The sequence below is a fragment of the Macaca nemestrina genome, chromosome 1 (genome assembly GCF_043159975.1).
Source record: "Macaca nemestrina isolate mMacNem1 chromosome 1, mMacNem.hap1, whole genome shotgun sequence".
Classification (NCBI taxonomy): Eukaryota; Metazoa; Chordata; class Mammalia; order Primates; family Cercopithecidae; genus Macaca; species Macaca nemestrina.
In genome coordinates this window covers 185,786,167-185,812,152 of record NC_092125.1, presented here as the reverse complement: position 1 = coordinate 185,812,152, position 25,986 = coordinate 185,786,167, and the positions used below count along the sequence as shown (strand labels likewise).

At 48.8% G+C, this 25,986-nt stretch overlaps 1 protein-coding gene and 1 long non-coding RNA gene across 5 annotated transcripts in view; both read right to left on the bottom strand.

The window, feature by feature from the left end:
* LOC105495006 (TraB domain containing 2B) overlaps positions 1–25,986 on the bottom strand; it is a 254,818-nt gene that overhangs the window by 170,492 nt on the left and 58,340 nt on the right. The window lies entirely within an intron of this gene.
* The window catches only part of LOC105495003 (uncharacterized), a 73,171-nt gene continuing 54,953 nt past the window's right edge, over positions 7,769–25,986 (bottom strand). Inside the window, exon 3 of the long non-coding RNA XR_011621214.1 lies at positions 7,769–22,835. This is a non-coding gene — a long non-coding RNA (uncharacterized lncRNA). The remainder of the gene's footprint in view (positions 22,836–25,986) is intronic.

Here is a 25,986-nt window from a genome sequence, read left to right as displayed (position 1 = left end):
TCTTTTCTCATCAAAAAGTAACCGGAGAAGTGTTTCCTCCCATGAAATTGTGGAAAACTGGGAATGACCTAAATGTGGTCTGTGGCCATTAGAAATGAGACCATGGATATGTATTTATCCATAGTGGGAAGATGTTCATGATATATGGTGAACTAAATACAGGAAGTTTCTGAAAAGTATGTATAATAATAATCCCATTTTTATAACTATGTATTCATCTATATGCACATATAGAGAGAGACACAAATTTGCAAAGGGAAATGTCTAGAAGGATATTCATCAAATGTTAACAGTGGGTATCCCACCAGATGGTGGAATTTTATAACTTTTTTTATTTATGCCTTTTACGATGATTACATGCTATATAACAATACATATTGGTATGGTTTGTTTTTTAAAAAGAGGAAAAACTTTGCAATCAGATAATTGATTGGGAGAACTCAGGCCAATCAAGAAGTCCTCTGGGCCTCAGCTTCCTTATCTGTAAAATGGGCTTCCTACTCCACCTCCAGAGTTGATTCAAGGGTTAGATAAATTCTATGGAGGGACCTGGTGCCCGGGACTACCCAGTCTGCACAGGCTCCTATTCTCTCCCTCCCGTGCCTCTCCCTCACTCTCATTTCCTGTCTCTTGCCACCTCCTCTGTCCCCTTTCCTTCCTCCATTCTGTCTGCAGCTCTTTCTCCTCCAAACCTCCCTGGCCTTTCCCTCAACCCACAATGGCCAAGGAGCCAGCTCAGCCAGGCACACAAGTCCCACCAGTGTCCCAACTGGGAGGCAGCAGGCCATGGAGGGCTCTGGCTCCTCATACCATGTACAGAGATGGTTTTGGGAGGAGGCAGTTCCAGCATTCTGGAACACCTGCCCCCTGAGGCCCTTCTAACTGCTCCTCAGGACAGTCTATCAGAACTGTAGCTCCCAGAAGACATAGCAGACTTCCTTTACAGAGCTTCAGCGCATGAATCTAGGCCGGAAGACAAGGGCTGGATGTCAGGAAGGTCTTTCAAACCACCAGGAACCTTAAAAGCAAAAGCTTCTGCCAAGCTCCTGCTGCTCTTGACTTCCCGCTTTCCAGGCCAGCCTCCTGAGTGGCCTGTGCGGTTAGTCACCACCTGATCTTGGCTCCTGCCATTCCTTTCGCTAGGCGTGCTCTTGATAATAACTGACATCTATTAAATAAGTGTGGACACATTCTAATTCTCACTTTAACTGTGCAAGGTAGTGTGTTAGTCTGTTTTGCATTGCTATAAAAGAATACCTGAGGCTGGATAATTTATAAAGAAAAGGGGTTTATTTGGCTCACGGTTCTGCAAGTGCTACAAGAAGCATGGCACAAGCATCTACTTCTGGTGAGGGCCCCAGGCTGCTTCCACTCCTGGTGGGAGGAGAAGGGGACCTGGTATGTCACATGGTCAGAAAGGGAGCATGAGAGAGAGAGAGAGAGACAGAAAGAGGGGGGGAGAGAGAGAGAGAGAGAAAAGAAGGAGGAGGAGGAGAAAGAGAAGGAGAAGGAGAAGCAGAAGGAGAAGGAGAAGGGAGAAGGAGAAGAAGGAGGAGGAGGAGGAGGAGGAGGAGGTGGAGCAGTCAGACTCTTTTAAACGACTGGATCTCATGGGAACCAACAGAACGAGAACTCACTCATTATCATGGGGAGGGCACCAAGACATTCATGAAGGATCTGCCTCCATGACCCAAACACCTCCCACCAGGCTCCACCTCAAACACTGTGGATCATCTTTCTTTTCTTTCCCCTCCCTCCCTCCCTCCCTCCCTCTCTTTCTCTCTTTCTTTCTTTCTTTCATTTTCTTTGAGACAGTCTTGTTCTGTTACCCAGGCTGGAGGCTGGAATGCAGTGGCATGATCATGGCTCACTGCAACCTCCCCCATGTGGGCTCAAGCAATCCTCCCACCTCAGCCTCCTGAGTAGCTGGGACTACAGGCACATACCACCACGCCTGGCTGATTTTTGTATTTTTTGTAGAGATGGGGCTTCGCCAAGTTGCCCAGGTTGGCCTTGAGCTCAAGTGGTCAGCCTGCCTTGGCTTCCCAAAGTGCTGGGATTGTAGGTATGAGCTACTGTGCCCGGCAGGGATCATGTTTCAACATGAGATTTGGTGGGGACAAGCATCCAAACCATATCAGGAAAGTATTGTTACAACCTTCATCTTATAGGTGAAGAAACTGAGGTTTAGAGAGGTTAAATAAAGTGTCCAAGGTCAAAGGATAGACAATAACTCCAATTCATTCCCTAGGACTGACTTCCCTAAAACCTGACTCCTCAGAAGGCCTTTCCTGACTATTCAGCCAGGATCAGGGACTCCTCCTGTCAGCCTTCACAGCTCTATCTGTCCAGGATGATCTGCTCATTATTTGCTGAACTGAAACAGTCACAATTAACCAACAAAGTTCTAGGATGGCCATGGGAAGCAGTGAGTACCTTGTCACTCAGAGAGTGAGCGAATGAGTCAGTGACCCTCAGTCACACAGCCATGCAGTGGACCGGCACTGGGTACATGTACCCTCCCCCATGGGAGTGCAGGAGGCTTCTTGAAGCTCAAAACCCTAGAGAGTAGTAGTTAGAAAAAGCACAGACCTGTATGCTGTGAGTCCTGGGCCACGCCATTTCTCTCTCAGAGCCTGTGTCTTCATCTATAAAACAGAGGTAAAATACCTATCCTCATATGGCATAGGTTGCTCTTTTACCGGCATGTCCATTCTCTCCTTTTTCCATAGTAATAAAACCCCTCATTTTCATCTGAGCACATGGCCACCCAGAAGAGACCCCATTTCTCAGTCTCCTCTCACAGTTAAATGTGGCCAAATGACCAAGTTGTGGCCAATGGGTCATGAGCAGGACCGATGGGTCTAATTCCGGGCTCTGCCTTTCTCCTTGCCCAAGGCTGGAATGGCCAGGCAGAGGGTGGAGCCACCTTAGATCGGAGGCAATTCCTGGCGATGGTGGAGAAGCAGTGAAAAGAGCCTGAACCCTTCATAGCTTCCTGGAGCACAGCGCCAGCCCCAGTCAGGATTTTTACACTGGGGAAAATAGAAATGTCTAATAGAAAGCCAGCCTGCCCTTAGATTGAATCTGCATTCCTTCTAACAGCCTTATAGGGTAATTGTGACAATTAAATGAGACAATGCACATAAAGGGACACCTCAGCGGGGTGTGATGCACAGGTGGCATTCTGGCGGTTAAATTCATTGTTTTCAGCGAGCTGACTCTTGAGAACCCACTCTGCACAGGCCTGGGGGGACACCACGCCAAGACCAGTCTCCTCAGAAACTGCTGGTGCAAGTTACAACCTTTTCCCCAGGCCTTTCTATGACAGAAAGAGAAAGATGTGATAGAATGATAGAAAGACATAGACAGGAGGCAGCAAGTGTCTTTCTCCTTAGAGAAAAAACAGGCCGAAGAACTCCTGAGTCATGGAAGTGGCTGGACTGACTTAGGCCAAGGTACCGTCTGTCAGTTCTATAAGCAGCACTCATCCTGCGAACACCACCCTCATGTGGACGGGTCCCTGAACATGGGTCCCACATGGTCCTGCCCCAGGAGGAGCTCATGGGCTATTGCCAGCCCCTTGTGTCCCCTATGGAGCCACAGCTCAGGAGTGCAGGCCCCTGTCTCCTGTATCCCTGTGTTGTCTCTGTGCTGTCTGTCCACCAGGACGGGCTACATAATTTGCAAGGTCCAGTGCAAAAGGAAAATGAGGAGCTCCTTATTCATACATTATTAAGAATTACGTAACAGCAACAGCAGAAGATGAAATAAACACAGGGCCCTGTGTGACACACAGGTTTCATGCCTGTGAAGGAAGCCCTGCCACACTGGGTGCCCAGTGCTCTGTGCCACACATAGTAGGCAGTCATGGAGTGAATGCAATCAGTGTGGATTGCGGAATGCCCAAGTACTATGGCTTCATCATCAAAGCAGTTGGGCTGGATGTGGTTTTGTTTTTCTTTTTCCCAAGCCCAATTCTTTACATCTCTTGGAGGAGGGGGCTGAGGGAGGCATGGGGGTCAGAGGCCAGAGGTCAAACAGAAAACAAACTTCCCTGAATGACTGAGTGGGCAGGAGTCAGCAACAGGCATTTCTGAGCCGTTCTCCTTGTTTCTTGCCACAAGATATAAACTAATCTATTTAGTTAGAAAAACATGGTTTATTTGCAATCTAAGTAATTTGTATTTCTTTTTCTGCCACAAGATGTAAACTAATCTAGTTAGCTAGAGCAAGCTGGTTTAACCGAATTCAAAGTAATTACCTTCCAAAGCAAAGCGATGTGTGGGTTTTTTCAGTTTGCCTGGTTTTAAAATTTTTTTTCCTTTCCAGTATTCAAAGGTTGAGACATATATGTACTTATGATTAAATAAAACCCAGCCGTCTTTTGGTTTTGGTTTGCCGGGGCCTTGGCCTTTCTGGAGGGTCTCAGTCTCCATCCCACCACCTAGGATTTCCTGAAAATGTGCTGGAGGTGGCATGGAAAATCCAGTATGTGTTCTAGTGGAAAAACAATTTGTAACAACATTTCCTGGAGTGGTGGAGTTTTAACTCATTGAGAGGGTATTTACCATATGCTGGGAGGGCTGAGAGAGGGCAGCCCAGTGCTGGGGAGACATCAGGCTTCGTCTTGGTCACCTCAGGTTGTGGGTTCTCCGGGGCGACCCTTCTGTGTATGCTCAGCCTTGTGCGACAAGGGACACTCACTCTTCTCAGGCCCACCTTGTCCCAGGAGCTGGCAAGAAAGCATCTCACTCTCCCTAGTCATTACCATCTCCAGGACAGCGGGGAAGCCTGAGGCTCAGCGGGAAGAAAGGACTTGTGGCCACAGCTCTAGCAAGCAGCACAGGCTGCCCATAGCACTACTAATCCAGAACCCCCTGTGCCTTCCACCAGAGGCCACGGCAGGTTACTGCCTGATTTCAAGTGTCTGGGCAGCTCCTGACTGTGAAAAGGCTCTTTTTACTTCTTCAGTTCAGTTCCCCCACCAGACCCAGCTCCATGCTCTGCAGCCCTCTCTTTACCCTCCACTCCAGGACAGCCCAGCAGACATTTGGGGAAAATGACTTTGTCCTTCCCAAGCTTCTCCTCTCCATGCTTAGCCCCAGTTCTTACAGTTCCTCGTAGCTCCCAGGTTCACTCTCACCACCTTCCCCTAGATCGATCCACTCTCTCCTGAGCACTCGTGGGCACTGGGTGCTGCCTTTTATCCAAACTGCCCAGGGGCTGGGAATGGGATTAGGCTGAGCAAACCAATATGGTTTCCAGCGTTGGCTCTCTGCAAGCGGGATATGTGACCTAAGTGTGCTCTGCACCCATCAGAAACGACACCATTTCTAATGGCAGAGAGGCACCCAATTGGTCTGGGAAACCCAGTTGGCTGTTTACCCAGTGCCTATTTTGCACTTTGTCCCCAGACAAAGGTGTCTGACCTTTCCTGCCTGACTTTCTAAATGATACTTTGAATGGCTGCCTTTTTGTCCCTTGAAGTCCCAGCACAGACCCAAGACAGGAATGCATGTGGCGGTCAGCACCCCACGAATATGAACTCCTATGAAAGCAGTCTGGGGCAGCATGGAGTTCCTATTTCCCTCCTCCCTTCTTTTCCTACTTCGTCATGCTGCCATCACCTGGCTCCAAGAGAAGAGCAGCCATGTCCTTTCTGTCGAAAACATCAGGAAAAGAGCAATAAACAATTAAATAAAGAAACTTAAGGCGAGGAGGGGAAAGAGCCTTCTATGTGCCTGCACAGGAAAAATCATTTCTTTTAATCCTCCTATCAACTCTTAACGAGCGGTACTATTGCTGCCATTTTATAGATGAGGAAACTAAGGCCTGGTTGATTAATCTGCCCAAGTTCAGCAACTGAATAAATAAATGGCAGAGTCAGGCTGGGGCCTGTGTCATTCGCTTCTACAGCCCCAACATGGCAGCCTGCCTCGGGAAAGTGCTGGAACTGCTCACTCTGTTGCAGCTTCTTGAATTCTTTGTAGACTTCCAATGTTCCCAAACACACCATATGGCAAAGCCTGGATAATTGGAAATGGGGGCAAATTATCCACCTTTGAAATCAATTCCAGCACCTGGCAGGTGAAGTTGTGAGCCCCAGTCCCAAAGATTACAAATACCTTCCTTTGCAGTTGCCTTGGTAAAATGATCCCTGGTTGAGAACTAGCCCAGAGAATGCAAGCATTGCACAGACACAAGAGCAGCAGGAAGAGAGGTGTCTGACCTGAAACCTCTCACAAACACAAGTGTTTTTCTTAGGGAGTTTCCTCCCCCTCAGCTCTTTCAGGCTCCTGTCCTGGTGACCTGGACAGATTCTGTGGTGCCCGCTGTGGGAGGAGCGGGGAGCTCCTCGGGGACAGGGAGGGAGCCAGAGCAGTGTAGGGAAGGGGCTGGAATGAATGGAGTGAGGGCCCAGAGCCAGCTCATTTGCCCAGGGGCAGTTTTAGCAGCAGTGTGCAATTGGATAATTGAAATCTGGGGTGAGTGCTGGTACACAAGGAGTGGCTTACAATACAAATAGAGAAGACTACTCCAGCGCCCACTGTGCCTCTTTCCCTCCACTGCCAAATCTTCCAGGGTGTCTGGACCCGGCCCCCTCCACAGAAAGAGCTGGTCCATTGGCATTGCTCATGAGGCCTGAGTCAGCAGAGTCGGAACCGGGTCTTGGTAGGGGATGGAGATGGAGTTATCCTTTCTGTGAGGGCCCGGGAGTGAACAGAGCTTACCTGAGCCCTTCACTTATTCATCCAAAGGCACTGGCTTTAGGCTGAATGCTGGGGAGGCAAGGATGAACCAGATAGACACAGTCCTCTGTGGCCCGTGCTCTGGGTACAGACCTGGTGAGATGTCCCTGCCTTCCAGGAGCTCAGTCATGGGGAAGATAGACACGAAAGCAGCCCACTTCAGTACAGCGAGACAAATGCAATGAGGCCGATTCATTAACAAGGAGCAGCGGCACCTAGAGCATAAGGAGGGTCTTGCTCACTGGTGTATTCCAAGTACTTGCAATAGGGCCTGACACACAGTAGGGGTGTAGTTAGCACATCTTGTTACTCAAGGAGTGAGGCGATTAGGTTGGAGCATTCTGGGCAGATGGAACATCATGCACCAAAGCAGGGAGGTACAAGAGAGGGGTGACTTGTGCAGGAGACTCGAAGCAACTCCAGAGAGCATTGCCTTGGTAGGCAACAGTAGAGTGGAGGCTACAGACTCTTCTCAAAGGCCTCTGAAGTTGGGAATACCTTGCTGAAGTTCACACAGTCTTTCAGCAATGGATTTCAGAGCCAGAGGCATGGGGACTTACAAGTGTATTACACCCAGGCCCTACACTGGATCATGCCATTTGCATGTGTATACGCTGCCTGGCCCAGTCCCATCCCACTAACAGGCTGAGAGAGTCTTTACTGACCCATTTTACAAATGAGTAAAGTCAAGTCTCAAGAGGAAAACTAGATGCGTAGGTTCGCACAGCTTGTAAGAGGCCAGGCAGGGATTCAAGGCCAGGCTTAAGACATTCCATGCTCCCATGCTCTTTCACTCCCTGGAGTGCAGCTTAAATTCGAGATGGTGGGGTGGGAGCAAGGGCCAGGTCTTTGTATCCAGCTGTTCCTACAGAACCAGAACTCCCTGGCTCCTCTCGCCTTCGGGGGATGTCCTGTCAGTCACAGCCTCCTGTCACAGGGCATGAAGTGACTGCTGCGCCCGTGCCGGACCCTGGGAGCTGAACATGCAGGGTAAGCCCTGTCGTGCCCCCACCCTCCCCTACCCCCACCAGGCGGTGACCCCAATTGCTGCGTAGCCATGGCTGACAGGTCTCCGGGAGACACCTGTTTTTCATTGCAGGCCCCTGTGGCTCTCTGGCAGCGGCTGTGTTTGTTTTGGGGAGGAGGGTGCAGGCTGGGAGGAAAAAGCCTTTCCTGCAGGTCTGCAAGGACCTGGGGTTGCTGAGGAAGCCATAGATAGCCCTAAAGCGGACAAGAGAGGGGAAGGCACCTCTAGGGCAGCAGTGGACAATGGCTGCTCACCTGCTCCTCACCCCTCACTAGCTGGCTGAGGTAGGGGGGGTGTTGAGGGGGAAATGCAGTCTCAGCAGCAGAGGGAGATGAAATCGACTGAGGCCCAGCCCTTACAGAAGCCTCCCCTGCTTCACCGCCTCCCCTCGCAGCTGTTCACTCATTGGTTCATCCATTCATTCAACATTCCAACATCCACTAAGGAGCCCACTACTGTTGGGAGCCCTGGAAGCACAAAGATGGATCAAACATGCCCCTGGCATCAAGGGACTTCCAGACAGGTGGGGAAACACTGAAGCGGGGGACCAGCTGTGGGATGAGCACTGTGACTGAGGGCAGCAGCAGAGGGCTGGGGGAGGCATGCAGGGTTGGAGCAGCTAACTACTGGGGACCAGGTCAGTCAAGGAAGGCTTCCAGGAGGAGGGGGCACTTTGCCAAATCTTGGAGGTCAAGTACAGGTGGACGAAGGTAGGAAATAACATCTCACAGAGGGTGACGAAATGGAAGCAGAAGAAATTTCTGCACATTGGCTGAATGACCAGAAAATCCACACAGGTGGAGAAGGGCCCATTAGGAAAGCTGCAGGACATGGGTCAGCGATGGGCAGGGTCAGACTGGGGTGGTTTACACCCCCTCTTCTAATGCCTTGCCACCTGGCTCTTCTCTTTCTCTATTCAAACCCACTTCACAGTTGCCTTCTCTTGTCTCTTTTCTTCTCCCCATTCTGTTTTATATCCTCCCCAGTCCCTATCTTGACTGATCATGAGAGGCACAGTCGAGAAAGCTCCAACTATGTCTCAGGCACTAGCCAAAGCACTGTACACAGTTTAACGTTTGCACTTAAAACTGTTCTATGAAGCAGGTACTGTTTTCCCATCTTGCAGATGAGAAAACAGACCCTGAGAGGTTAAGCGATTTGTTCAAGACCACGTACAGCTCCTGCAGAGCAGGGTCAGAGATGCATCCAGACCCAACAGATGGTGTTCAGGTGTCATGGACCAAGTCCAGCACACAAGGACGGGCTCCAGGACTCCCCTGGAAGTTGGTGGGCCACAGAGGTGAGAAGAGAGAGTTCCACAGGCCCTGGGCAGGCAGTCCAGATAGGCCAGCAACCCCAGAAGCCCTTAGAAAGTGACTTCTGAAATGCTGGGTGCTGAAGTCCAGGATGCTCCACTGAGATTCTAGCCTATCTTTCCTGCTACAGTGAAAATCCATTCCCCTATATCCGTGGCTGGGTGGGCGTCAGGCAGCAGGCTGAGAAGCTATTACCTCTGTCACTCATGGGACACTCTTCCCAAGTTCTAATGGGTTAGAAATCAGCGTTCTTGGCCAGGTGCAGTGGCTCACGCCTGTAATCCCAGCACTTTGAGAGGCTGAGGTGGGAGGATTGCTTGAGCCCAGCAGTTTGAGACCAGCCTGGACAATACAGTAAGGCCTTCTGTCTATAAAAAATTAAAAAAAAAAAAAAAAGCCAAGCATGGTGGCATGTGGCATGTGCCTGTGGTCCCAGCTACTTGGGAGGCTGAGGTGGGAGGATCCCTTGAGTCCAGGAATTTGAGGCTGTAGTGAGCTATGATTGCACCACCGCACTTCTGTCTCAAAAAGAAAAGAAAAAAAAAAGAGCAAGAGAAACCAGTGTTCTTGCCTCCCTCTTGTCTTTTCCAGAACAAATCCTCCTGAATTCGTTATGATCTATGACACGCATGTTGGCCCGCAGGCGTGTGTTGCTGGGGAAGGCCTTTAGACTCAGGCTGGCTGGATTTGGTTGGTTGTTTTCATGAAGAAGTGCTCTTTCCCATTACGAAGCCTCTTAACATGTGCTGTCTTGTCTCATTCTTGCAACAGTTATTATTCCCATTTTGCATTTGGAAGAGCTGAAGGTCAGGATAAAGTAATTTAGCAGTCAGTGGTGCTACCTGGATTTAGAAAAGAAAGCCTCCTATGTACTCTGCTTTTAAGGCCCAGGCAGGACGTCACCTTCACTCTACAGCCTGCCATGGTTCCTTGAAGTGCCCTGAGTGGACCTGAGACCCTGCCAGTACCATATTGCATGGAAGGCAAGGGTTCACCTGTCTGTCTCCGTGGCTGGGCTGTGAATGCCTTATGTGTCTGCCTCGCCAGCGCCTTTCTGGCAGCCCCGCACATGGCAAGTGTGCTACAATTGTGTAGCAAGTGGATGAATAGGAAAACATTAGCCACCATATTTGGAGAACAGACTGTCCGTCAACAATGGTGACACAGAGAATGTGACCCACCCTCCGAGTTACATGCTGTTACTCACATTTTAGAGAAGAGAACAGGCTCAGAGGGACCTGTCCAAGGTCACATAGCTAGTACACAACATGGCAGAATCTGAATCCATGTCTATCTGATTCCAAACACAGTGGCCTTCACTGCTATCCCGCCCATAAAGACATTCTTGTTGAGTTTATGAATACCCCCTCCCTCCTTCTCTTCCTTTCCTCCAACTCAGGCAAGCACGGGTAGAGGAGACCATGTGGAACTGTGCACTCAGATAATAATCAGGAAGCCTGGCCATAAGCCAAGACGGAGGAGGAAAGAAAGGACTCCAAGCTCTTCGTGCCCAGCCGGACTCATAACATTCTATGCCCCCATGCAGACTGGGAAAATCAGTGGCCAAGGTCCAGAGCTAGGGCTAGAGGTAAACAAATCCAAGAACTTGATCTGAGCCATAGTCTGGGCTGTGGTTCCTTCTGCCCAGGCTGACCAAAAGCCAAAGGATTTGGGAAGCTCAGCTCTAAGTGGCCCCAGAAAACCACATCAGGAGCTAACAGATGTTCCTTCCTCCTCTCTCATCTGGAGAATCCTTGCTCATTCTTGCAGGTCCTGTCGGGATGTCACTCCTCTGAGGTGTCTCCCTGGAGCTTAGTCGCTCCCTCTGGGGCTCCCGCAGTCTGTCAAGCTGCCCACTGTACAATCATTGTGTGTTGTGGTCATCTGCTTTATTATAGGTCTCCCCAGTTCGTGCAGGCAGAGTGTTCTGTGCTTGTTAAACGAATGGGCCAATAAAGGAACAAAAGGGTCAGCGAATAAATGAATGAATAGACAATTACATGAACAAATGAAAAAGGAAGTAAATAAACGTATGGATGGGAGGATAAAAGAGAGGGAATGGAGTACGTGGCTGGCTGGCTGGGCCAGTGAATGAACTGCATGTTCTCAGCCCTCCCCATGGTGAGCTATCCGAGGAGACTGAAACATCTCTTAGCCATAGAGGGCTTCAGAAATCGAAGGGGAGCCAAACAGCAAAGTCTATCTTAAAAGCTGCCTGAAGCTATAGTCCTATCCCAGTTGGGGGTAGCAGGAAACAGAGAGGAGCTTCCTGCCTTCAAATCCCTCCAAGAGAAGTTGGAAAAAGCAGCTCAACTGCTGGTTGGGTTCCACCTTATCTGTTGGCTAACCATGGGGAAATCAGCACCTCTTTATGGACTTTGGTCTCCCCATCTGTAAAATGAGAGGATTGGGCTGGACTAGACAGTTCGTAAGGACCTTCTAGTGGAGCAATGCACAGGGCAAGAGTTCTAAGGAGGACACTGCTCAAGGGAAGAGAACTTGCATGCCCATGTCTGTGCCTGTGCCTGAGCCAGGTCACTGCTTCAGTCAGCTCCTGTCATGCTCTTCCAACAAGGCATGCTAAGTGCACAGCACTGCATGCCAAGTGCTCAGAAGGAGGGATCTGGTAGGGCTTCCTGGAGAGGGGAGTGCTGGTGCTGGGGCAGGAAGGAGAGGGAGGATGTAAATAGGAGGAGAGGGGTTGAGAGGGCTCCTGGATGTGGCACTGAGCATCAGTTATTGTTCCTTTAGGTGGGACAGGAGATGAAAGAGATGTAGGAACAGACATGCCTCAGCTTCCTGAACAGACTTTACACAGAAAGTTCAATTACCTTTGGAGACATTGGTCTGCTACTTTCTAATAGTGTGTGAGACTTTGGTACATGTATAGTAAGATGAGACTCATTATGTTACCTGTATCATAGGGTTTTCCTGAGGATCGAGTGGTGAATGATGCCCAGTGCCTGGCAGAGTACTCAGTGGCTCCATGAATCAGAGGCAGGTGTTACTATTATTCTTGTACAGTGAAGGCAGTGAAATTCAGAGAGGGGAAGTGATGTGCCCAAAGTCACACAGAGCAAGTCAACCCTAGATTTCTGGATGTCCTGTCCCCGGCTTAATCCTCAGCAAATTAGAGGTCAAGAGGGCTACAGGTTTAAGACAATGGCCTCTCCTGTCCTCAACATGATGCATGACCTAGACTACATGACTCTGAATCAGAGCACTTTCCATCCAAAAGAGTGCTTCCCCGTTCAAGGTGGCCCTGGGAAGCTGGGTGTTTTCCCCTGGGGGCTACCTCACTGACTCTGCCCTGGCTTGCTGCCTCTTTGGAAGCTACTCTGGAAGCTGAAAGCATTCTTTAGCATGGCTCTGAAGTGGAGAAACCTTGGTCTTCTGAGCTGGAAGCAGCCAAGATGTGCAGTCAAAACTCAGAGAAAAATGGAATTTAGCCACTGGTCAGAGGTCCCTGGCAGTGCCTGTCCCCTAGCCTGAGCTGTAACTCCCTGCAGGGCAGAAAGCCTCTTTTCCTTATTAGTGTTTCTACGGTGCTGAGCACAGGGCTGCATGCTTGACAGGTACTTCAGGATGAATGAATGAATGAATGACACTATGGGAGATCTGGAGGACCCCTTAGACATCATGTAGTCTGTCTCTTGTACTTTATGAATGCCCTGGCAAGGGGAAGGGGCTTTCTCAAGGTCATACAGTCAGTGATGCACACAGAACTGCAATCCACCCTCTTGGACTCCTCTCGGACTACAGTGTTCCTTCTGCTGCACAACTGCCTTGACTATGGAAACTACCCATTTTATTAAAGGAATTTAGAAACACCTTTGAGGTTTGCACTCTCAGCTTGCTGCACCATACTTGGCCTAGACACACACTCACTAAATGTTTGTCAAACTGGACCACAGAATTTGCTCTGTGCTTGGTGCTCCCTGAAACCTTTCTCTGCCACATCTGCACCCTTGGTGGTCTCTCCCCAACTTCAGACTCCTTAGGAATGACAGGTCATGGTGGACCAACTGCTGGGTCAGAATGACCTGTGAATTTCCAGAAGTTGAGATGTTTTCTGGGCTGGAAACCATGATCTCCAAAGACACAAATATGCAAGTTGCCTCTACTGCCAGGGCCAGCAGCTGAGAAAGACAAGTCCCAAGGTGGGGTTGGTGGGCAGAGCAGAAGCTTCCCAGGCCCTTTCCAGACTCCTTCCAACAACCATCTCCAAAGGGTCTCCAGACGGTGACACACACAACTTTCATGACAAGAGAGGAAAAACGAAGTCACTGTTTCCTTCCAGGCATCCCAGATGTCTCTCTCTTCCCATCCATCTATGTGACAGTGTCTCTGCTGTGTTTTAGAACTGGATTACTCTATGTTTGTATTTTCGTTGTACATTGCAAAAAAAAAATGCTTCTGAGAATCTGATTGTGCAGGGCTCAGCAAAGCCAACTGTCTCTAAAACCTCTTTGGCTTCACGACCTTTTATTTGCAAAGCACCTACTATGTGCAATGGAATGTGCTAGAAACTCTGATGCAATGCCAGGAGACTCTGGCCATCACCCTTGTATCCTCAGCATCTAATAAAGGACCCTGAATCCAAAGACATAGTAGTCACTGAATAAGTGACTGTAAAGAAAATTAGGGGTTCTGACATGTATTGAGTACCTAATATAGGCTAGAGTCTATACAAGCTCACTAATCCATATCTCAACTAGAAAAGTAGGTCCTGTGATCCCCAGTTGACAAGTAAGGAAACATGTTCAGAGAGGGAAAGTAAGCTATCCATGGTCACACAGCTAATGAGAGGCAGAACTGGGGTGCAGACTCAGGGCTGTCCATCTGCAAAGCCCATGCCATTTCTGCCATCTGTGCTGCTGCAGTCCTCCAGGTCTCTATTTAGCCAGTGGGATGATTAATATCTATACTCTCTCATCTGGTTCCCTAGATAAGCAGCAGTGTGAACTGACCAGGGGGCTGGGACCCAGGCTGTGGCTGACATGTACCTAGCCTACTGCCATGGAGAGTGGCTACTTGCCGTCTCTACCAAGAATAACAGAATCAACAAGCCTTGGCCCAGGCTCCACAAGAGGCCAAAAGCAGGACTGAGTGGGTGACCAGGGTCAGGGCCTGGTCAGACACCAGGTAGGAATTACTGGGGCCAGGTCAGGGCTGAAGCTTGTGGTCAAGGACTCTGAATGGACAAGGTGGATCATAACACAGAGTCTAAACCTTGGCTTCATCAGCACCACACAGAATCTGGCACAATTAAAGAAAACCAGCCAGAAAGGTGCCAGGGGTGGAGTCGCATGGGCCTGGGCTGCACCCTGGCTTCACCTGCCACTGGTTGGGTAAGCATGGGCATCTCCCTGGGTCTCTCTGAGCCTCAGCTGTCATCTATAAGATAATGATATGCACCTTTGATTCCTTCCTTTCCTCACCTCCCAGATCTGATCACACACAATGCTCTGTTGATTCCCCCTCCTCAATGCACTCAAATCTGTCTTCTTCTGTTCATCTCCACAGCCTTCTTCCCCTGGAAATCTAGACTTATTTCCTAAGTTTCCACATCTACTCTGACCTCCCTCTAGGCTGTTCTCTGCAGTCCACTGACGGTGTGCTTTTCAAAAGAACAAATCTTCTCATGGGACTCCCTTGTTTAAAACCCTTCAAGGGTTCCTAGTGCCCTTCAGCTAAATTGAAAGATCCTGAATGGCCTTATAAAGCTCAGGGTCTGGCCTCGGCCTTTCTCTCTGTCTCAAAGAGGACCTCCCTTCCTTGTGCACTGTAAGGCATATACGCAGCTGCTTCCCTCTGAGCCTCAAGTGCACCAAGCCCTTTCCTACCTCAGGTATTCACACTCGTGGTTCCTTGGCCTGAAACCTTCCTCTTTACCACTTTTCCCTGCCCAACCTGCTCAGCCTTCAGGTTTCAGCCTGAGTGTCACCTCCTCAGGGGATCCCCCTCCGGTCTTGGTCTCAGGCCAGGCCCCATGCCAGTCATTCTTACATGCTCTGTCCTCCTCCTTCTCTGCGGGATTCATCACCCTGGTAATTAAGACAGTAATGTATTCAGGCAATTACTTGTTCAAGATGAGTCTTCACCACTGGATTCTCAAGAGGGAAAGGAATGGGAGCGACTTGGTGGACACAGTATCTTCAGCACCTAACTGTGCCTGGCATAAAGTCTAGGTTCAATGCGGCCGATTTACAGGATGAATCAATGAATCCTAGCCATCCCTGACCACTATACAGGCTGTCAGAGGATCTTGGGAAAGGATGGCTGAGAAAGGGATGTTTCATCATAACTGGCTCTTCATATGTGGATGATGGTTAATTTTGTGTCAACTTGGCTGGGTCACGGTATCCAGATATTTGGTCAGACATTATTCTAGATGTTTCTGTGAAGATATCTCTTTAGATGAGGTGAACATTTAAATCAGTAGACTTTGAGTAAAGCAGATTATTTCTATAACATGGGTGGGCCTCATCCAATCAGTTAAAGGTTGTAAGAGAAAAAGCCTGACCTCCTTCAAGGGAGAGGGAATTCTGCCAGCAGATGACCTTGGACTCTTCCCTAGGTCTCCAGTCTGCCGGTCTACCCTGAAGACTGTGTACCTGCACCTTTAAAATCTTGTAAGCCAATTCCATTAAATCAATCTCTCTCTCTCTCTCTCTCTCTCTCTCTCTCTCTCTCTCCACACACACACACACACACACACACACACACACACACACACACACACCCTATTAGTTCTGTTTCTCTGGAGAACCCGACTTATGCAAGTGGCCTGAGATTTATGGTCTAGAATGTTCCTGGTCTTTATTCAGCCTTCAGTATCACTTAAAGGGACAGCTGCAGAACCTTGGGTCTGCACCTAGGATTCAAGGGGAAGTTTTCACTCTGCCATGGAATACATGGGTGGTCTCCTCCATACCAGAGTCCCTGTCCAGGTTCCCACAGATGGAAAGGGAGTGGCAGTGAAATTCACCGGCTCAAGCATCTTGGCTGCTTCCAGGGACTGGACTCAGAAGACCAAGGTTTACCCACTTCAGAACCATCTCAGGAATGATACAGGCTGTCAGGCAGATCAAAGCAGAACACAGTACAGCAGTGCATTGTGAACTGAAAAGCACAACTTAGGGCTGAAAAGCTCTTGTCCCCAGCCGACACCCGATGCTCAGAATGTGGACTCCTACACCGGTACATGGTCCCTTAAGGAATTCAAGCCGAGGCTGCTTTCTCTGAGAACAAGAGAAGCGGCGATTGGGTAACACTGATTGATGTAAAATGATCCCATTAGCCAGAACAGATGCACCCAGCCCTTTAGGTCCCATCTAGTTCCCACCTTCTCAGACTTGACCCCCAGCTGCGAAGGGTGCCAACAGAACCCAGGGTAGACTGCTGGACAAACGGCGGCATTTTCAAAGCAGTAATTTTGCCTGCTCTTAGCCTGAAAGAGGAATGGAAGTAAGCAAGTAGAGGACATATAAGTTCAAAACCTCTTCCCACCACTCTGCTTGTAGTCACTTCTCTCAGTGAAAGAAGCTTACTCTGGGGCCATCCAGGGCAGAGGACCGGCGCTCCCGCTGGCCTGCCTGGTGGTGAGAAAGGTGCAGGAAGCTATCCCCCACCCTTTCTTAGTCATGGTCTTTTAGTGACTAAGAACTTACTCCTGTGAAAAGGGCAAGTCTCTGTCTGCAACCAGAGGCAGGGCTTGGCTCAGTGTGGGGCCAGGGTCAACTGTTAGGCTGTGACCCCCAATGGCTTTGACTCCTGGGAAGCCACCTAGCCCAGAAAGTAACTGAATCTTTCTCTTAATATTTCCAGCAAACTGAACAAGCCTTTTTGAAATCCAGTCCAGAGATCTCACCTTCTCTACCTCCTAAGGTAGGACAGAAACTCTCATGATTCCAGTTTTGATTAGTCTGACTTCCAGTCCTTCTTGTTACTCTCTCTCAAAACATCCCTATCCCATCCTCTGGTGTCCTTACACCATTTCATGAGGATTGTATAGAAAATAGACTTTAAAAACATATTAGCACTTCTCAGAGCCTTTTATCCTTCATAAATGAAGAATTCAAAAAGTATTAAGGAATTAAATTGAAAAAAGAAAGCAAAGATTGAGGATATGAAAGAAGATCTTTTATATTTTATACTGAAAATAATTCCGATTAAGATTTTACTTCACGAGATTCAAGAACCGACCTCCAAAGAAATGGGAAAAAAATCTCTGTAGTGTAATCGCATCAGCAAGTAACATTTACTGAGAAGTAGTAACTTAGCAAGTTCTGTTTTATATACTTTCTTTCATTTAATCCTCACTAAACAGCCCAGTGAGGTAGTTTCTATTATCTCCATATCACACAGTGCTGAAGATGCTGGAGCCTCATGCTCTGGTTTGGTTTAAATTAGATCACAGAGGACACAGTTTGTCCTAAGGAGTAAGTCTTTCTCTTGGGGTTCAAGAGATGGAGCTCGTCTTTCTTTGAGCACTTACTACATGCCAAGCATAGGCTAAGCAGTTTACAAGCATTATTTTGTTGAATTCTTACATCCATTTACAAGTATCGTTATCCTTTCTTACAGAGACAAGAAAGAAATGTCTCAAAAGTCTAGGCTGCCATGGTGCAGGAGGAGAGGGATTAAAGAAGAGGTGGTGTATATCTTCCTTTATATCTTTATTTTATTTCAATACTTTTTTTTTTTTTTTTGAGACGGAGTCTCGCTCTGTCGCCCAGGCTGGAGTGCAGTGGCCGGATCTCAGCTCACTGCAAGCTCCACTTCCCGGGTTTACGCCATTCTCCTGCCTCAGCCTCCCGAGTAGCTGGGACTACAGGCACCCCCCACCACGCCCGGCCAGGTTTTTGTATTCTTTTAGTAGAGACAGGGTTTCACCGTGTTAGCCAGGATGGTCTCGATCTCCTGACCTCGTGATCCGCCCGTCTCGGCCTCCCAAAGTGCTGGGATTACAGGCTTGAACCACCGTGCTCGGTCTATTTCAATACATTTTGTAGTTCTAGGATAGAAGAATTATATACCTCTTCTGTTCAACTTTTCCCTGTGTCATTCATATAAGTGTGATGCAAATGTTATAATCATTTAAATTTTATGCTCTATTTGTTTTTGATACATAGAAATCTAATTGACTTTTACACGTGGACATAGTGTCAAGTGACTGTGCTAAATTCACTTGTTTATTCTTATAATTCGTTTTTGATATTTTAGGTAAATCATATGTTATCTACAAATAATAAAAATGGAATCATTCCTTCTCAAAAATAAAAAATAAAAAGAAGAAGAGGCTGGGTCCCTGTCCTCTCAACTTCTTACCATGTCACAGAGGAAAAGGCACCGAGGCCCAAGGATAAGACTGGGGAAATAAAATCTCACACATACAGCAGCATGGCTCCAAGAGTGCATTTGCCCTCTTCTCTGCAGGTCTGCCCAGGCCAAGTCATGGCTCCTGGGGGCCATGACCTTCCTCCTTCCCAGATGCTGGGAAGGAGGAAAGGCTTCCACTCCCGAGGCTCTTGCTCCCAGGAATGAGTGCTTGTGCTTCAACCCTACTTGATCTGCTGGGGCTCTCCCACTTTGCAGGACTGTTGGTCCTGGTTGACCAAGCACTCTGTCCTTTTATGACCCCTCTCTCGGCATCCACCTAGATCACCTCCAGATCCTGCCATGCTATGGGACAAGATCTGGTGGCAGGCCCCTTTCCTGTTGAGAGGGGCAGGCATTACTACCCAATGGTTGTGCAGACAGAGGAGTTGGAGAGAATGGGGAGGGTTGAGGATAGGGCATAGCTTCCAAACATTTTTTAGAGGAAGGAGGCCAAGAGGAATTCCCTGGGGCGCAGGAATTCCCTGCAGCACCACAGACTGGTGCCAACTACTCAGCCCTACTCCCTTCTTCTCCAGCACACCCTTCCTGCCTTGCTTCAGAGAGCTCATCCTATAGTCTTTGCTAAGTGCTGACTGTGTATTCAGCTGAATGATGCAGGTTCAGTATACATCCTAGTTCCTAGGTTCAATAAGTAGGTTAAAAACAAGATCCACCCACAAACAAGTCCATGCAGCATACATCCATACACAGGCACTATGGTAAGCAAGTGCTGGATTGTATGACGCAGGCCAAGTTCACAGAAAGGATTGATGGAGGTGAGTGGGAAAGCTTCCTTGAAGACCTTTGGAGGGTCTAACAGGACTAAGATTGAGAATGGCACAAGACAAGAGGTCATTCTTGGAAGGGGGACCTGCATGAGTGAAGGTGAGGACAGAGGCTAAGCTGGACTTGGTGAAGGCCTGGCACGGTGGCCCCAGGGCTGGGTGTGCTGAGACCACTAGAGGTGCTGGGTGCAGCCTTCCTGCTCTGGCTGACTCAGTCTTGCAGCCCCGTTTCCCTGACAATATGGTAAATACAGAGCCTATAAATCCATCTGCAAACATCCACTCTTCCGGTGCCTTCTCCCTTCCAAGCCAACAAGCCCAAAGCCATCCCATGGAACGTGAGCCTGAGAGTGCCAAGCACTATGGAGCTGGCTGCAGGCACGAGGACAGGCTTCCGGGCCAAAGCTGGCTCCTTCTCAGGAGCACCTCCCTCCAGAGCACCCAGGCCTGTCTTAGTCTAACCAGGCTGCAAGTGAGGGACAGACAGATGCTCCAGCAGCCACTAGCAGCGGAAAAACACAGACCACAAAAAAACGCTCTATCTTTGCAAGGAGGGGACCTCCCCATTAGGGGAAATATGGGGGCCATCCATTATGGGAGGTGCCTACTAAAGATGCTGATCCCCAGTGTGTCAAGAAGAAGCTGTCAAAGCGGGAAAGACAGCCTGCAAGCCCTGTTCCTCTCTGAGCCTCTGATTCCTCATCTGTGAAATGGGAGACATTCTCCTTGTCCTGATCTCTGCATAGAAGCTGAATGGAATGGAAAAGAACTGCAAGAATAATCTTGGCCTGAGCAAGACCTCTGCTTCTCTCCCCAACAAGAGTCAGTCTTTCTGGAGAGGGGGACCCTTGGAGAGGGTTCAGTCCTTGGTAATCAAAGTGCAGTCTTGGACCAGAAGCATAAGCATCCCCTGGAAGCTTGTCAGAATTGCTGATTCTCGGGTCCTACAGTAGAACTTCTGAATTGGAATTTATATTTTAACAAGATCCTCAAGTGATCCATGGGCACAGTAAAGTTTGAGAAGTATTGTTCTAGTCCATGGAATGTAACCCCTTCATGTTACTAGTGAAGAAGCTGAGACCCAGTAGAAATAAGTCACTTACAGGAGGCCACACAGTAAATAAGTGGTAGACATGGGCTTAACTAGCAGTGCAGTGCAAAGGAAGAATCACAGGCCCTGAAATCAGAGCTACTTAGGTTCAAATCCTGCCTCTGTCATAATATACTCTGGCCTGGGAAGAAAGCTAACTAATTTCTCTGAACTTTGGTTTTGCCACCTGTAAAGTGGGTATAATAACAGCTATCTTTTAGGATTATGATGAGGATTAAAATGAGATTATGCATCAGACGCCTTGCACTGCATGCATCTCATGTTCGGTGTTTACAAGCTTTGCCTTCAGCTGCACCCCACAACCTCTAAACTCCATACCCCATGATTATTGGGCCCAAGAATCTGTGAAAAGACTGCTTTTCTGCCTCCAACAATGCAGAATTCTGAAGAGTCCCCAGTCCAATCCTCTAGCAAAAAGTCAATCTGCAAACATCATCAGTTAGTGCAGTGCCTTAGCATACCAGTACATAGCCCATGCTCAGTAAGGCTGATGAATGCAGGACTGAAGGGTCCCTCAGGCCCTCACTCTGAGCTCGTTCAGGCTCACATCCCTCATTTTCACATGTCTGGATTCTGGTCATCCTTCAAGGCCCAACCCAAACATCACGTCCTCTGAAAGTTCATGACTAGATCCCCTGTTGGAACTGATGTCCCAGGTAAAACCCTAACTGCTTTAACATAACTTACAAGACTATCTACCTCTCAGCCTTGCATTTTGACCCTAGATGAGACAATTTGCAGGTCTCTGGGCACAGATGCCTCTTGCCTCAAGGTCTTTGCACATGCTGTTCCCTTTATCTGAAATACTCTTCTTGTAAAGCTCCCTCAATCTAATTCTTACCCAGCCTTTATGTCTCAGCCTAGAGACATAAATTAGGCTGGAATTTATGTAAATTTAGACACACATTTTTCCTGCAGAACCGGAACTAGGATGAGGAAGCAACGCACCTGGAGCACAGAATTTACAGAGGTCCTGAGTCTCATGTGCCAACCCTGCACTTGTATGACTTGGAGAAAGAGAGCCTCCTTAAATTTTGAGTCCTAGGTGCCTCCTTTGCCTCTCCCTGGTCCTCTGGATGCCTCCTTGAATCCCCTGCTATTTCAGAGTCCCTGCTCTGTGCCATCCCCTGGTCATATTCTTTACTTAAGAGGACTGTGATTGCCTGGGTGTTTATCAGTCCCCTCTCTGAACTGTTAAGCTCCAGAGCCAGAATACTTCTGCCTTGCTCCCCATTTCACTCCCAGAGCCTGGCAGAGGGCAGTCATTAAATCAGTACTTGCTGGATGTTCACAAAAGTATGATCTCCCTCCTCCTGTGCTCTCAAATTCCACTGAAGGACCCAGTGTCCTAGCATCTATCAGTCTCTGCCTTCTGCTCCACAGAACTGCCCTCATCTGGCTGGACTGCACTCCCAGGGACTGGCCTTCGCTTTGCATGCTCAGAACCCAGCTGGGGACCTGGCGGAGAGTGGGTGCTCCTGTGCATTTGATGGGCAGGGTTAGCCCTGGAGGAATGCTGTAACGAAGGGCAATGCACACTGCTTGGACTAAACCCGGTGTGGACAACTCCAGCAACATCCTCATCTCCCTCCTCACCTCCAGGCTCTCCCTGTCTAGCTCCTCTTTAGCCAAATGGGCCTGTCAGAAACATCTAACTGTCTCTAGTTCCATGTCCTGAGCCAAATGCCCTTTCCCAGCCCTCCACTGCCCTGCTCTGCTATAAAAAGAGGTGGTTATTGTGCACACCTGGCTCCCTAATTCTCCCACTTCCCTGCTCCACATATATCCCAATTCTACTGTGATATACTGTGAGACCAACTCTCCCTTGTCTTCAGTTCCCCAGGACCCAGCCAGGGAGGTGCCCAGTTCTCGAGTGGAGGCTGGGCTAAACAGCACATCCTTCCCCTCCTCCCTGCCAAAAGGCCGATCCTGAGCCACGGTCAGCCAAGGTTTAGGGTCCAATTTCCTGGATGCCTTTCAGTGTCTGATAGGAGATGCCAGAGAAGAGAAAGACCAGGAAGCCAGGTAATTTATGAGGGAAGTCGTGGCTTTGACAAAGCTTTAGCTCCAGAGATTAAGGCAGGCGAAAGCAGAGTGCACAGCCTCTTCCTGAGGGGTGTTGGGGTTTCTCTGGGCATCTGTATCTGGATCCCTGTGGACAGCGCTGAGCTCTTGGCTGACTCCAGCTACTCCTCAGCGCCACATCCTGGAGCAGAACAAGGCCCGTGGTGGCTTAGGAAGCGAGGAGAGAGGAGTTACGAGTCAGCAATAGTAAACGAGGACTGCTCTGCCTGCCCTTCTCCCCGCCACTGCCCTGCAGAGGCTCCAAAGGACAGCAGGAGCCTCAGAACTGGCTGTGTGTCAGGAGACACACACATACCTTGGCTTACACTTGGCAACAAACAGGTGGAGACTAATTTTGCCTTCATCTTCTGGTCTCCTCTCCAAGGATCCGTCATCCTGAGAAAGAACATCTCAAGCCTGTGAGTCACACAAGTCCTCTTTCCCTCCCAGTGGCCTCATCTCTAGGGCTCTCTGTGGTGAGAATATGCTCATGTCCCTCACTTTACAGACAGGCAGACTGAAGCCCAGAAAGGAAAAATGACTGACCCAGCGTCTCACCAGCAGCTTATGAGCAGAGCTGGGACCCGACCCCACAGCTGTTGATTCTCCCCTGGTGCTCCCAAAGACCACCCCTTCTTGATGGGAGCAATGTAAAGACCGTGGCCACCTTCAATCTGCGACACTGATGTTTCAGAATGTGGGCATCTGCTTACTTTATATATCCTGTGTAATTCACCGGAATATGGGCTCTGTGAGGGCTGAGACCTTTTCTGTATTATCTACTGCTCTATCCCCAGCATCTAAAACAGTTCCCGGCCCATAGAAGAGATCAGAACAAATGGGTGAAGGAATAAATGAATGAGCTAATGAATGAACGGTTATGTGTAGAATAAGCCATTTGTCTTGTACAGGCTTTAGGATTCCTTCTTTTTTAAAAAGGGGAGTTGATTATTCTTGCTTCAGCTTTGGAGTCCTGGATTGTTCTGGAGTCCTAGATTGTTCTAGAGCAGAAAGAACTTTAGAGAGCCTTTAACGCAGCCCCATGAAAGTACAGCCAGATCTTTCTCTTTTCCCTACCAGCAGCCATACCCCACCTTATGTTTTCTCCATCTGGACAGGTGTGCTGAGAAGACCTTTGGCAGGGGGTCTATGTCCTCACTTCTCAGATCTTGGTGGGTTCTGTGACTACTTTGACTAAGACATCAGGCAGAAGTGATGCTGTGCCTGTTTTCTGGCCCAGGACTCAATAACACTGGCTGTTCCCACTTCCTGTCTCCTGGCATACATGCATGGGTTCCTGAGATGCCACGTGAGAAGTCCAACTATGCTTCTGGAGACACCACGTGGGGAGGGCAAGTATCGCAGCTGGCATCTCCCAGCTACACCTGCCTTCCAGAGGGAAGCCTCTAGAAGTCATCACACCAGCCCAGCTGCCTGCCTAATACCCAAGTGAACTCTCAGGATGCTACATACAACAGAATGGCCCAGTTGCTCCCTGCCCAAGTCCTGATCCCATGGAACAGGAGCACAATAAAAGTACTGTGAAGTCACTAAGTCTATGGTGGTTTATCACGTGGCAATAGATAACCCCAACATCCAAGTAGTGACAAGTGCTGTGAGGGAAATAAAGCAGAGGAAAGGGACAAAGGGTAACAGGACTGTACCTCTCTGAGAATGTCTCTCTGAAAATATGATATTTGATTAGAGGACTTAACGGAGAGTTTTAGGCCTGAATCATTCATTGAGATGAAGTCTTGGGGAGGAGGAGTTTGGGAGGTGCAGGAAGAGTACCTGAAATCAACAGTTCTTTTATGAACACGTTAAATTTAAGATGCCTGGTGCACATCCAAGAAGAGTTGCAGAGTGAACACTTGGAGACTAGTCTAGAGCTTTGGGGTAGAGACTGCTCCAATTTTAAGACTTCTACATACGCCCATGATGTAAACGATGGCATCAGTGGAGTGCCAATATGGATTCGAGGCCATGAAGCTGGGTGGGATTCTCTGGAGTATAGCTCCAGAAGGTGCACCAAGGAGAGGGCCAAATGGCTGACCAATGGATTGAACAAAAGTGGTGGCAAAGCAGAAGTGAGGATGAAATAGTGACAAAGATTGAGTTGAGAAGACAATGGAAGGCAGTGAAGACAGTCAGTGGAGGAGCTGAGTTATAATGGGAAGCTGAGAAATAAGGCAGGAGCTGAGGACGGATGTGGAGTCAAGGGAGTTGTTTCTAGATGGGAGATCCTATAGCATGTGTGTCCCCTGAGTGATCAGGAGAGAGTGAGAAATTGATGCAGGGAAGAGAAGGGATGAGCACAGGAGCAAAAATTCATGCAACAGGAGAAGGAACTTGTGATTCAGGAAGCAAGTGAACAAGCAGGTGTAATTTATCCACAAGAACAGCCATAACATGGCAGAGCCTTGGGTTCTCAAAGAGGAGAAACCACAGGTGACGGTCCTAGCCCCACTATTCAATGGCTGGTTGACTCTGCGCAAGTCATGCTTCCTCATCTGAACATGGGGATTAATGATCCCTATCTCACAGGGCTGTCAGAAGGATCATACATACTGATAGTTGTCAAGTGACTAGTTCAAAGAACGGGTGGCTCTTGCAGCAGTTGATACTGGGGTTCTTGGTCCCAGAACATGGGCTTGGGTCATGTGATCTGCTTTGTCATGCAGCAAACCTCTTTGGGTCTGAGCTTTATAGTTCAGCACCAGCACAGGGCAAAGGACATGAGTGGCAATGAGCAGACCAGGAGTTGAACTCAGTCTCCCACCTCCTTGGCATTCAGAGCCCTCCTTGAGCCCCCCATCTCCTGTCACTCTTTTTTTTTTTTTTCCTTTTTTTTCTTTAAGATGGAGTCTTGCTCTGTCGCCCAGGCTGCAGTGCAGTGGCGTAATGTTGGCTCACTGCAAGCTCCGCCTCCTGGGTTCACGCCATTCTCCTGCCTCAGCCTCCCGAGTAGCTGGGACTACAGGCACCTGCCACCACGCCCGGCTAATTTTTTTTTTTTTTGTATTTTTTTAGTAGAGACAGGGTTTCACCTTATTGGCCAGGATGATCTCCATCTCCTGACCTTGTGATCCGCCCACCTCAGCCTCCCAAAGTGTTGGGATTACAGGTGTGAGCCACCGCACCCGGCCTCTCCTGTCATTCTTTAACTTCACTTTGTGCTTTGGCAGCAATGAGTTCCTGATAGTCTCACATATGAGACTATGAAACAAACACACTGCTGTTACTCAGCTTTATATCTTTGGAAATGCTCTCCTCTCTGCTGTGTTACCTAGAATGTCATTCTCCACTTTGATGTATATAAATAGCAGCTGAGACATTCCCTTCCGGAGAACCTTCTCTGACTCTCTCTAGTCCTGTGTAGGTGCCCTTCCACTGGGGCTAGCCTCTTGCACATACTGCTCTGTTGGTACACTGTGTGCCCCTGGAGAGACAGAACAGAGCTCCAGTCATCTTTGTAACTCCAGGGCTTGACCCAGTGAGTATCTGCTGGACCAAACTTTTCCCAGATAGCAAATCAATCAGAGGGATA